The sequence below is a fragment of the Triturus cristatus genome, chromosome 5_2 (genome assembly GCF_964204655.1).
Source record: "Triturus cristatus chromosome 5_2, aTriCri1.1, whole genome shotgun sequence".
NCBI lineage: Eukaryota > Metazoa > Chordata > Amphibia > Caudata > Salamandridae > Triturus > Triturus cristatus.
The window spans coordinates 752739426-752753271 of NC_140588.1; the positions used below are offsets into that span (position 1 = coordinate 752739426).

At 37.8% G+C, this 13846-nt stretch overlaps 1 protein-coding gene across 1 annotated transcript in view; it reads left to right on the plus strand.

The window, feature by feature from the left end:
- HTR2C (5-hydroxytryptamine receptor 2C) overlaps positions 1-13846 on the plus strand; it is a 3718710-nt gene that overhangs the window by 3427804 nt on the left and 277060 nt on the right. The window lies entirely within an intron of this gene.

The following is a 13846-nucleotide window of genomic DNA, read 5'->3' on the forward strand; positions in this document are numbered from 1 at the left end:
CAAGTTCAGGGATCTTCTTGTTTATCGCTTCCCACCTGCAGCCTACCAAAAAGTGTCCTTCCATTTGACCTACAGACTTCTACAGATGTAGAAAAATGTATTAGACAACCCATTGGCTCCACCACACCCATTAACCAATCAATAATATCTTACTAATATTTTTTTAACTACAAGTTGACTCAACCACCAAGGACATAAAATAAGCTCCCCTCAGCCTTCTAAATAACAAGTGTAGCAAACAACACATCTTTTGACCACCTCAAAACAAAAACAACTCCCCATCATGTAGTCTCTCACCTCACACTCTTCACTATCATTTGATTTATCTAATGCTACTGCTATGCCCTTCTACATTCGGCTCGATTCCACAAAGCCTAAAAGGCCTAATAAACTGCAATACCATCCGTTCAAGAACTTCCCCTTCAAGGCCTACCTTTTTAACAATAACCACATGTTCATGATGACCATCAAGCAACTTCCATGTTCTAAATTCCACCTATTACAAAGCCAAGACTACGTATTCCTCAATTGTTTAATCCCTTTTTTGGAGAGTCAATCACACCCATCCTCAACCTAGAATAAGCCTCCCTTATTGAAGGCATTTCCTTACACACATTTAAAACTCAAGAGATCTTACCTTTAATGAAAAATGCTGACCTGTTATTGGTCCCTCACACACCTTCCCTGTCTTGGAAACATCGCTAAAGGCAATTTCCTGGAATCAAAAATTAAGCACTACATCTCTTCTACTCAATTATCAACCAGACTTCAAATCAGTTCTTAGACAATACTCACACGCATCACTGAATGGAAACCCCGTGATACCTATCATCCTTAATCAATCACTTCCCTTTTATATCAACAATCAAACACTGCTGCACACTTTCGTGATATGTTTGGACTTTGCTGATACCATTTTATATTGCCTTTCATGTGTTTTTTGATACAATGCTGCAATAGGTATCCAGTAGTCCTGTTGCCAACCTTGCTGGCATGTGAAGTACCCCAAGGATCCATTATTTCTCAGTTATGTTCAACCTTTAAATGAAATTATTTCATGATCTACAGGCCATCTGCATCATAAGACTACACTAATAAGCTGGCCATGAAAGTTTCATCAAGTAGTGACAACATGTCCATAAACTTGAGTGTCTTTTAAATATTGATCCCCAGCAATGGCCGTCCTCCTCTCCAGTAACCTGAAAATGCCTGGCTTCAAAACTGGCTTTATGACATGAAGATAGATGGTATCAGACCAGGATAATGTCAGACCATTAGGATCTAACATTCATATTGTGATGCACTGGGTAGCTGTACTCTTCTTAACAACACTATATTTGTAGAGAACCAAATACATTTTGATTCAGTGTAATAGCATCTTCCTCTATCACTAATATAAAATTCTGCAATAGAACTTAAAAATGTCACTTACCCCTCTCTTAGCCTAACTGCTATTGGGGAAGGGCTATTTGAAACCATGCCTAAAGGCTACACCTCACATTTAAGGCTGACCTATTGTGGGCTTTATAGGGTATGTAAAAAATATTCCTCTGTCGTATTGGAGAATGGCAACTCTGTCCTTTCTGATAGCGAAACATAGAGTGGCTATAGGCTGAATGAGCAGTCTGACTCCATCCTTTGAAGTTTGGATCCAGGAAACGGCTGCTTGTTATGTTATTAATCAAGGTAAATTATAGGAAACTAATAGGAACAGAAGTGCTTCTATCACAAATATATCAATTGTGATTCAGGCATGCCAGGGAAGCAAATGTTTGTAGAGTGTAGAGTGTTCTCTTTTCAATACCAATTAAGTTCAAGAGACATAGATACATCATAGTATAACAGAGTCACGCATTCCTGTGGTAAATTCTTCCTTTATTTTTCTTTAAAGCCATAAATCAGTCATCCCATTCTTTTATTTTTCTTTAAAGCTTTAAATCAGTCAGCCCAGCCAATGTGTTGCATCCGTAAGGACTTGATCAGGGCTCTGGTAATATCTGTTTACAGTCCTGAAAATTATTCACTCTATGAAATATGTGTATATATATATATATATATATATATATATATATATATATATATACCAGCCAGCCCATGAACTAGGTGCAGGAGCATTGAAACATGAAGGGCTTTTTGAAATGATTTTGGAAAGGAATGCCGGTTTTGCTCAATTAAAGGACGCTGTTACAAATGATGGGGTCCGGCTTGTTTATTGAGTGTGTCTCCAAGCAAGGGATAAAAACAGTTGGAGGACATAAATATATATATATATATATATATATATATAGATATACATATATATATAGATATATATAAATGTGTTATTCAGTTCAGCAGTTCAGGCTGTGGTCGATGTTCAAAAAATGAAAAATCCCCATAGACTTAACATAGGGAAAATGCATTTTGGGACCCCCTTTTTTTCTTGGCCCCGATTGACAGATCACTTAGAACTTTCCAACCAACAGCTGAACCCAAACGGTGAAGTTCTGTGAAAATGTTGTGGGGATACGTCAAGCAGCGCCAAAGTTATTGGCAAAACAAAAAATGCCTTTCCAATGGAAACTTTGGTCCTAACTATAACTACCTACTGGCAAGCGCCAGTAGGCAAAATATATATATATATATATATATATATATATATATATATATATATATATATATATATATATATATATATATATATATATATATACACAGAAAGAAAGGGTTGCCCCCAGGTGAGCCGCACTCACAGCAGGTAAGTGAAGATTAGAGAGAGGCAGGCTGTGCTGACAGCGTCTTCAAGCAGTCCTGACGCGTTTCGAGCATGCGCTCTTTTTCAAAGGTGTCCCGCACATAACCACCAGCATTCAGGATTTCCAGATTCTTCCCGCTTTATTAACAACACAAACACGCTCAGGTGAGCACATCCATGAAAGGTATTATGGGACTGGAAGTCCATTAACATTTTAAACCCCAATGGGTTGCTGCCAGAATGCAGGGTTTTGCAAAAAACGTTCCAGTTCACAAACCTGGTCTCTCCCCAGTGCCAACGATCTCCTCCTGTTCCGTATAGCGCCGCACCAGCAATGGAACCGCATTCTCAGCGGCGGTGCAGCTCGCGACCGGGTAGATAGATAGATAGATAGATAGATAGATAGATAGATAGATAGATAGATAGATAGATAGATAGATAGATAGATAGATAGATAGATAGATAGATAGATAGATAGATAGATAGATAGATAGATAGAGATATACATACATTGAAAAAAACAACGGCTACAGGGACGTTATAGTTAGGCTTAGGTTTAACTTGTACAAAACGACTGAAATTCAGCAGTTTTAGTTAGCTGAGCTAACTATAACTCACGCCCTGTAGCAATGCACTGCTTATGATGTCATATATTACATCACTTATGACATGGTCATATAGAAGACCTAAAAACAACGTAGGGTCTAAGTGGATTTATAGACACAACGGATTAGATCCCCCTAATCAAAAATTGCCAAAACCTTAATGATACCAGCAAATGTTAATCTATGCAAGTACCAGAAAATACCAAAATTGCACTATCAAAGAGGAAAAAACAAAAGAAAACGAAAAAGAATGAGAAAAAAGGGGGTAAAGATAGGAACCTAAATAGGATTCTTGGTTTCCCATCATTTCACCAACGTGACCAGTGTCATCATTTGGGTGTAACCAAACTACTCATCAAATCTCCTCCTTTTATAATTATTGGTGGAGTATTTAAATGAGTTATATCCTCTCTTTAGATTCTTTAAAGAGAGAAAAAAAGGAAAGACCTTAAGACTAGGTCAAAGAATAACTACTAATGAGCCTTCAAAAAGTGATTGTTCAAAACAAAAATAATGCAGTGTATGTAATAAAGTGAATAAAATAGGATCAGCAACAGAAAGAATTTGTGTCTATTATATCAATTGCTATCCTGTATAAAAATGTATAATATGTGGACAAGCAGTTCAACCAGTCACTGCTAGTGTTGGGTCGACATGTTTCAGCCTACGGGATACTTCTCCCAGGCTTTCTTCAGGACCTTATTATGATACATACTTCACTACTGCAATGGTTCAATTAAGTATATATACAAAATGTATTCAATACATACAGATGGGATAAAGTTGTTGTTTCTGATCCCCAGATTGTGTGTCTTAATGTTTGCTGTTCTTTTCAAATTAAATTTTCATTTATAATGTCTGAGCAATTTGTTCAAAGATTGTGTTATGCTCACCCGTAAAATCGAGGAAGAGACCTCACCTCACCCGGCTCCAGCTCTTGTCAATGAGGCCCCGCTCTGAAATGTGTCCATAGAGGTACACATCAAAAATCATGAAATTCAATGTAAAATATTCTGGTGCTCTAAGTCACCTTACTACTTGAAAGTACGAAAAATCTTATCAAGTATACCTATAAAGGTAGTATGTTACAACATTCACCTTACAAAAAGGCTAAAGACAAGGAGGCTCGATGGTCACTGATAACCTCCAGTACACCTTGCAAAGTTTAAATTTTTTAAGTTTTTGAATTGTTGAAATTTCAAATGGCACGAGAAATGAATGTAATGATCTTAATAAAAATAGTGTTTCGAAAGCCTCCGCTAGGAGTGCATAAACATTTACCCAATATGCGGAAGTATCGAATTACATATTCATGTAAATTCTCATTTACAAATTCTTATTAACGTTAACGTTACGTTGTTATTTGGGAATATGAAAACATCCATGTCACATCTCAGGACTTTGATATCGCTTGGATGATAGCTATTTATGTTTATCTGCTAGTCCTGTCCCAATGCTACAAATATTTGCCAAGATATACAAGTATCTTTGCACCTTTAGGCTAGTATGCAAACTAATGCGGACTACACTCGAAAAAGAAGAAGAACTTGGTTAGCGTCTTACCTGTCCGTCGTTGCCTCCTGTTATGACATCGCTGGGATGGAGGTGATGAGGACGGTGAGGGGGCAGTTTTTATCCGTTGAAAAAGTCCTCAAGTGAAAAGTGTTTACGCTAAATAGTCGCAAGTAAAAGACGTCATACAGAACTAAAAAATGACGTCACCCGTATAGGGAAATGTAGTTCTGATGCACATATTCATATTTATATTGTGCTGTTCTTCGTTGTCAATAAAGATCGAATAACAAAGTCCGATCTCTGTACTATTTTCAAAAAGGCGATATCTATATGCTGTGATCTCACTCATGGGGTTTACAGAACCGCATCATATAACAGTCTTGAAACTTTAATAATAATACTGCTAATTGTGATAATAAACAATAGTTAAGATAGTAATGTATAACAACATTAAAGAGCCGAAAATTTGTTCATCATAAAGTCAAGTGAGAGGACTACATTAGTCATATGCTTTGACACTACTGATCTCAAGAAGAAAAAAAGGGGGGGGGGAGGGGGGTGGTTTGTTGTCCCGTATGTGTGTTGTTTTATCTCGTCTCGCACATGGGAGCTACAAAAGTGTGAATCTATTAAAAAATATAAGTGTTTTCGAAAAATTAAGTGTGTTAAAAAAAATAAGTGTGTTAAAAAAAACGCCTGATTTTACAGTCTCCAGACTACAACATTATAAAAGTAAATAATTAATCTTCGTATTTTCGTATTTTTGTTGGTAGTGAGAGTCCATGCATCTCAAATAGTTTGTCTTTTAAATGGGACTTTTGTCTATTATTTTGAAGAAGAAAGATTGTGTTGTGCTATCATGCATTTGAGAACCAGGATGTAGTCAATAGGGTATAATATACCACGACTGCGCACTTTATTATATCACTATAGTTCTCAAGTGTATCAAAGATCGCTAAGTATATATATCTCAACTGAATGTTATAGTAAACATCAACGTCTATGGAGAGAGGCCACTGGGTATCACTAGAAAGTTTATATATCCACCTCTGTTCACGCATGAAGAGAAACTGAGATATATCGCTGATGTGAGCTGGAATGAGTGGTTTCTCCAAAACAGTCCATCGGAAATCGTCTGCACTGTGAGATTGGTCTACAAAATGTCTTGTCAACTTAGTCATAGTTTTTTTGCACCTGAAGGTGCTTTTGTGCTCCAACATCCGTAATTTAACTTTTCTGGTCGTCATCCCAACGTACCGTAAGTTACAGGGCCATGTGATAAGATATAATAGATTGTCACTGTTACAATTGGTAAAGTTCATCTGAATCCAAGGTCGATTTGTACCAATATTTACATATTTGGACTGTTGAGTCTGCGGACATATAGCACAAGAGCCACAAGGATGGTGGCCTTGTACTGCTGGTAAGTTCCACAGTGTGCCTACTGTTCGAGGTTTATTACCAGGTGGTCATGTGTGAACAAGTTTGTCTCGCAGATTACTGCCTCTTTTTAGTGAGAACAGAGGCAGAGGTATCTTATCTGCGCAGCAATTTAGAATACGCCAATGTTTCCTAACTATTTTCTGTATGTTGTTTGTAAGGGAACTGAAAGTGCTTACAAAAGTCAGGCGTTCTAGTGGTGGTTTTACTACAGAGAGCTCTAACAGAGCCTCTCGATTGTTATTGAGAGCTCTTTTATGAGCCCGTCTCACCAATGTTTTGGGATACTGTTTGCAAGCACCACCCACGGAGAGAAGGGGCCACGGAGCTCCTAGAAATTGAGAGCTCGCTATGTGGAGAGCAGGTATGGATTGAAGGCACGCGCACTCGGAGGGGCTCATGCAGAGCCTTTTAGTAGCATGCAAATGAAGCAGCATCCATTCAGGTTTAATTAATGGACTTTTGAACCCCAAAGGCGACATGCAACAATGAAAGCAGCCCATTTGGGAAAATGATTTATGCCAAACTATGGAACACAAAAGCCCATAATGCACCGCTCCTGACTTGCGAAGTCTATGAAGAAGTTGATAAAACGAAACGCGTCGACATGAGTCAGGTGCTGTTAATTACATCTGTTTGCGCATGCCTGTACCCATAAAAGCCGATGGGGACAGGCAACCTGCTTTCAAGTGCTGCTTATGTTCTGGACATTCCCCAAAGAGCTTGATATATACATATATATATATAATATATATATATATATATATATATATATATATATATATATATATATATATATATATATATAAGCAGCACTCAACTGAAGGTCTGTGTCCGTGTGGTCTTTGGAGCTGAGGCACTTTCATTGCCGTCTTCAATCGTCTCAACGGTATTGGGATATATATATATATATATTCAATGAAAAAACCAAAGGATTCACACATGTTATAGTTAGCTGGACATTTCACTCGTAAAAAACCATTGAAATTCCCCCGTTATAGTTAGTTCAGCTAACTATAACTCGCGCGCCCGCAATGCACTACTGATGACGTCACATATTACATCACTCATGACATGGTCACTGACATCACTCATGACATCACTAATGACATCTCAAATGACATCACTGATGACATCACTGATGACATCATCCAGTGATTGTGTGTTTTTCTGAAAATTAAATATTTTTTATATTTATGTATATCTCAAGGTCAATGGAAGAATAAATGGGTATATAAGTGTCTAAATGGATGCTTTTTTAAAAAAAAAAAATTGTGTAACTGACTGATTAAGTGTATCATAGTGAATACATGGCTTACTGAGTAATCTTTAAATATTTAAATATCTGTATCAGTTTCTTACTTTGTGTATAAGTGGCTGTATGGGTTGGTGAGTAGCTACATGAGTGTCTATATAGGTTATTAGTTGGTTTTTTATCAGTATGAGTGTCTGAGTTTCTGTATGGTTCGGTGGGGGGTATTACTTAGTGCATAGGTGCATGAATGAGTGACTCACTGTTTGTATGTGTTGAATACAGCATGTGTGCAGGACTGTATGGGTGGATGAGTGTGTGCATGGGTGTGTTAGTGAGTGAATGACTGTCTCTATAGTGTCTTTATGAGTAACTACATATGTTTTAAACTAGTATATGTGACTATTGGTGTATATAAGTGAGTATATGTGAGAGTGAGAGATTGGAAGAGTTCCTGTATGAATAAGTATGTGTTTCTATAAGTTATTGTTTAAAAGAGTAAGTATATGTAAGTTTCTGTAGAAGTAAGTGTAGTGGTGTGTGTATAACTGTATATGCAAGTAAATGGATGTTTGATTCTTTATTAGCATGAGTGACTATGTGTGTGAGTAACTCTATGGATGAGTGGCGTTGTGTAACAGGATGTATAGGTGTATGAATACATATGATGAGTGAGTACATGTATGAGTGACTGTAGAGGACTGTTGGTGAATGACTGTATGTGTATGTGGTTCTTAGAATTACTGAATAGGTTGTTGTAACTGATATTGATATGTTCATTATTTTGAACATTTTAGTTTCTATTTTTGAATGTGTGTTTCAATGGTTATATTAGGGGAAGAGGAGGTCTGCCACTCTATCACAAGGATGATGTCATCAGTGATGTCATCAGTGATGTCATTTGAGATGTCATCAGTGATGTCATGAGTGATGTCAGTGACCATGTCATGAGTGATGTAATATGTGACGTCATCAGTAGTGCATTGCGGGCGCGTGAGTTATAGTTAGCTGAACTAACTATAACGGGGGAATTTCAATGGTTTTTTACGAGTGAAATGTCCAGCTAACTATAACATGTGTGAAACCTTTGGTTTTTTCATTGAATTTCTAAGGTTTTTTAAATGCTAATTCCTAACTATAACGTGTGTGAAACCCATGGTTTTTTCAGTGAATTTGCAAGGTTTTTTAAATGCTAATTCCTAACTATAACGTGAGTGAAACCCATGGTTTTTTCAGTGAATTTGCAAGGTTTTTTAAATGCTAATTTTTTTTTTTGTTTTTCTTTTTTTTTTACATATTTTTATTTTAATTTTCTATCCTTTTTTAAAGACTATGGTTAAATTTTAAAAATTCTACAATATGTTTTTTTACCATTTTTATAAAATAAACAGGTAAGATTTATTAGTATAACTTTTTTTTTTGTTTTTCCTTTTTTTTTTTTTTTTGTTTTTTAACGTGCGCGTACGGTAAGCGCACGTCTTGCTTTAATTACGTTAGATTTCTACGCTGTTTGCGTTTATTTACGCAATTTGCATAGATGCACGCTACACGCGCACAGCGCGTAACGCGTACGCTGCACGCGCACGTTACGCGGAAGTGAAGGGGCGTGCCTGTTGTGCGCATGCGCGCGTGCGCGTGTCTTTTTTACGCGCATGCGTACTTTTGCCGTAAGCGCACCGTAAGCGTACCGTAAGCGTACGGTAGGTCATGTGATCAAGAAACAAGACTTTTGATTGGTTTTTACAACTTTCAGTTCTAGAACTCTCCTACACCACACCCATTCCCCTCATTTCTGCTTGTGATCCCTTAGGAGAAGGAGCTGGGTTGTCTTTGTGATACGATGGCAGAACAGCAGAGCCCTTCTGAGAGTGAGGCTAGCAGCACTACCTTGAGGCAGAGAACGAGGAAACAAAAGACCTCTTTCATATGGGAGTATTTTTCTTTTCCAGAGGGCCAGCAAAAGGTAAATGCACCCTTAGTGACTTGTAAGCTGTGTAAGCGTGTACTTTCAAGAGGGAATCCCAACAAGAAGTATTCCTTCGGGAATCACACCATGTTGAGACACCTTAAGGATGTACACAAAAGGACACATGCTCGACATACTGAAGGTAACCCTTCAGTAAGTCAACCAAGCACATCCACAGCAGCTCAGCCTGGACCATCATCTGCAGTGCCGAGTCCATCTTCGGCAGGTCAGGTGAGCCCTTCATCTGTGGGGGGGAGCATCTCCTTTTTCTCGTCCTCAGGAAATTAACCCTCGGTTTCTGAGGGTTGAAATACGGTGCGCCACTTGTCATGATCTAATTTGTTATAGGGAGACCAGTATTTCCCTAGTGAACAATAAAATAGATCAGCACATTTGTCGTACCGTCTAATATTCCCATTCTTTCTTTCCTCTGTCCCTGCATGAACACAACGGCTCTTTTAAGAGCCAACCTTACCTTTCAACTTTTTTTTATATATTTTTTAAAACTTTTTTTTGATTTTTTTTTTACCGTACGCGTACGGTACGCGTAATTATTATTTTTTTTTAAAAAACACTAAAAATCAATTATCACATTACAAGGTCCTTGAGAGACTACAATGAAAAACTGAAAATGTGATTGTGGAGAAGTGGAGAAAAGGGACCATGAAATTTTTGACTTACCATACCCACTCAAAACAATATTTATTTATTTAAATTTTTTTTTAATTGCTTTAAAAATGGTTCTAGTTTTCGAAAATTTTCTATCTCAATCTGAAAAAAAAGAAAAAAGTATTAATATTTAATAAAACATTTTATAATACAGTACACATATTTACATATTTTTCAAAAAAAATGTTTGCCTTTTTTTTGCTGTTTTCAGAATATATTGCATTTCACTATAAATTGTGAAAGCAATTGCATTCATCATTTAACAGCGGGCAAAAAAAAAATTAACAATCTATAATTCCTCTTTGCACACAGAGTCATGGTTTGATATTAGTCTGAAAACGAAATTTCTTTGCCAATTGGAAAGCACACTTACTACTCTTTTTTTGGCAAGTGATAAGTACTTTTACAGTCTGACACATTTTGAATCCACTTTTCAGATTCTGAAAAAAGCACATGTCCAAACAGCTTTTTGAGACCAGCAAAATGTGTAACCTGGGTGACTGACTACACTCCAGCAAGGGCAACCAGCCTTAGTGATGCTGAATGTATTTGCATTACTGACTGAAACCTCAAACCCCACTCGCTTGTGAATACTGTGCATGATTCCACAGGGTAAGCAGCTGGGTGTGTGCTAAGAGTCTGCTTCTGCACAAAAAAAAATGGCTCCCCCTTTCCATCTAATGCAACTGTGAAATCACCAGAGCAATACGCAATAAATCTCTGCCTGTAATTCCTATTTGCACACAGAGTCATGTTTTCACATTAGTCACAAAACGAAATTTCTTTGCCATTTTGAAAGCACACTTACTACTCTTTTTTTTGGCAAGTGATAAACACTTTTACAGTCTGTCACATTTTGAATCCACTTTTCAGATTCTTAAAAAAGCACATGTCCAAACTGCTTTTTCAGACCAGCACCATGTGTAACCTGGGTGACTGCCTACACTCCAGCAAGGGCAACCAGCCTTAGTGATGCTGAATGTATTTGCATTACTGACTGAAACCTCAAACCCCACTCGCTTGTGAATACTGTGCATGATTCCACAGGGTAAGCAGCTGGGTGTGTGCTAAGAGTCTGCTTCTGCACCAAAAAATGGCTCCCCCTTTCCATCTAATGCAACTGTGAAATCACCAGAGCAATACGCAATAAATCTCTGCCTGTAATTCCTATTTGCACACAGAGTCATGTTTTCACATTAGTCACAAAACGAAATTTCTTTGCCAATTTGAAAGCAACCTTACTACTCTTTTTTTTGGCAAGTGATAAACACTTTTACAGACTGACGCATTATGAATCCACTTTTCAGATTCTTTAAAAAGCACATGTCCAAACTGCTTTTTCAGACCAGCACCATGTGTAACCTGGGTGACTGCCTACACTCCAGCAAGGGCAACCAGCCTTAGTGATGCTGAATGTATTTGCATTACTGACTGAAACCTCAAACCCCACTCGCTTGTGAATACTGTGCATGATTCCACAGGGTAAGCAGCTGGGTGTGTGCTAAGAGTCTGCTTCTGCACCAAAAAATGGCTCCCCTTTCCATCTAATGCAACTGTGAAATCACCAGAGCAATACGCAATAAATCTCTGCCTGTAATTCCTATTTGCACACAGAGTCATGTTTTCACATTAGTCACAAAACGAAATTTCTTTGCCAATTTGAAAGCACACTTACTACTCTTTTTTTTGGCAAGTGATAAACACTTTTACAGACTGACACATTATGAATCCACTTTTCAGATTCTTAAAAAAGCACATGTCCAAACTGCTTTTTCAGAGCAGCACCATGTATAACCTGGGTGACTGCCTACACTCCAGCAAGGGCAACCAGCCTTAGTGATGCTAAATGTATTTGCATTACTGACTGAAACCTCAAACCCCACTCGCTTGTGAATACTGTGCATGATTCCACAGGGTAAGCAGCTGGGTGTGTGCTAAGAGTCTGCTTCTGCACCAAAAAATGGCTCCCCCTTTCCATCTTATGCAACTGTGAAATCACCAGAGCAATACGCAATAAATCTCTGCCTGTAATTCCTATTTGCACACAGAGTCATGTTTTCACATTAGTCACAAAACGAAATTTCTTTGCCAATTTGAAAGCACACTTACTACTCTTTTTTTTGGCAAGTGATAATCACTTTTACAGACTGACACATTATGAATCCACTTTTCAGATTCTTAAAAAAGCACATGTCCAAACTGCTTTTTCAGACCAGCACCATGTGTAACCTGGGTGACTGCCTACACTCCAGCAAGGGCAACCAGCCTTACTGATGCTGTATGTATTTGCATTACTGAGTCCAACCTCAAACCCTTAAAGTATTCTTTATTTTTACCAGTACACCTTAATTTATCGTGAAAACATAGTCCATATTATTTTACATGTTCCTCACATTTAAATTTCTCCCAAAACAGAAAATAATAAACACAACTTCAACAAAAGGAATTCCATTTCTATTATTCATTTCTTAATTTACGATATACATCCCCTCTCAAACTCTAAACTCACCTTTAAAATTAGTTAGCTGTGAAAGAAATGTGGCACTCAAACAGCAGATTATCAGAGCCAGGATCTCTGTTCTTTACACCTCTCTCCTCTCAGCAGAACCAGATTATGGCAAACTTTCCCTCTCTTTTTCCACACATATACATGTTAATTTCAAATCTCAGTGCTTCCCCCTTTTTTTCAAATGTAATCACACATTTCTATTGGTTGAAAACCAACCCTTTTCCAAAAGTACCCTTCCCCCAACTTGACTTCTGCCTAGTACCCTTCCCCCAACTTGACTTCTGCCTGCTACCATAGCAACAGCTCATGGAACACTGCTGTGTGGAGTTAGGTCAGACGTTCACCAAACAATGTTTCAATTCCACAGAGCAAGAGTGCTTGACTTTTCAAACCTAACAGCAAATCCATAGTACTGTTCTTTGGTAACACATTTTTCTGTACCAATACAAAACATGCTTCTATTAATTTACACATACAGCCTAGTTTTTATTCTAGAATGGTATGAAACAGCCAATCAGTTCTTTTTTTTAATGAAAAAAATATGTATGCCTCCATTTCCAAACTGTCTTTCATTTCTTTTTACCATTCTACTGAATTACACCTCCTGAGTGCATCCAGTTCTCCTTTGAAGATGTTCACAGTGTGGATTGTAGGGCACAGCTATGTCTTCTGGGGTGAAAAGTATGCAGAGAAAACAGATATGGTGAGAGACCTTGCTTTGCCAAATGTAGACATTAAATGGATTGGTCAGAGAGGGTTAAAGTGGCACCAATTGATGCCATTGGTGAAATCCTTCATGCAAATCCAACACCCTGACCTCATAATAGTGCACTGTGGTGGCAATGACCTAGGCACTTTGACTGGGGTAGGTCTGGAAATGCTTATGAAGGACACCTTTGCACAACTGTTTTCACTTTTCCCTAAAACTGCCTTTGTGTTTTCTAACATATGCCAAAAGCAAAAATGGAACTGGTCCAATCATTTCTGTCCGCAGATTGACAAAGCAAGAAAGCACGTCAACAAATCTGTTTCTGCTTTCCTCCGTGACTATGGTATGGGTTCCATTTACCACAACAACTTGCGTTACGACATGCAAGACATTTATAGAGGAGATGGTGTGCACTTCAATGATGAAGGGAACAGAGTCTTCCTCTTG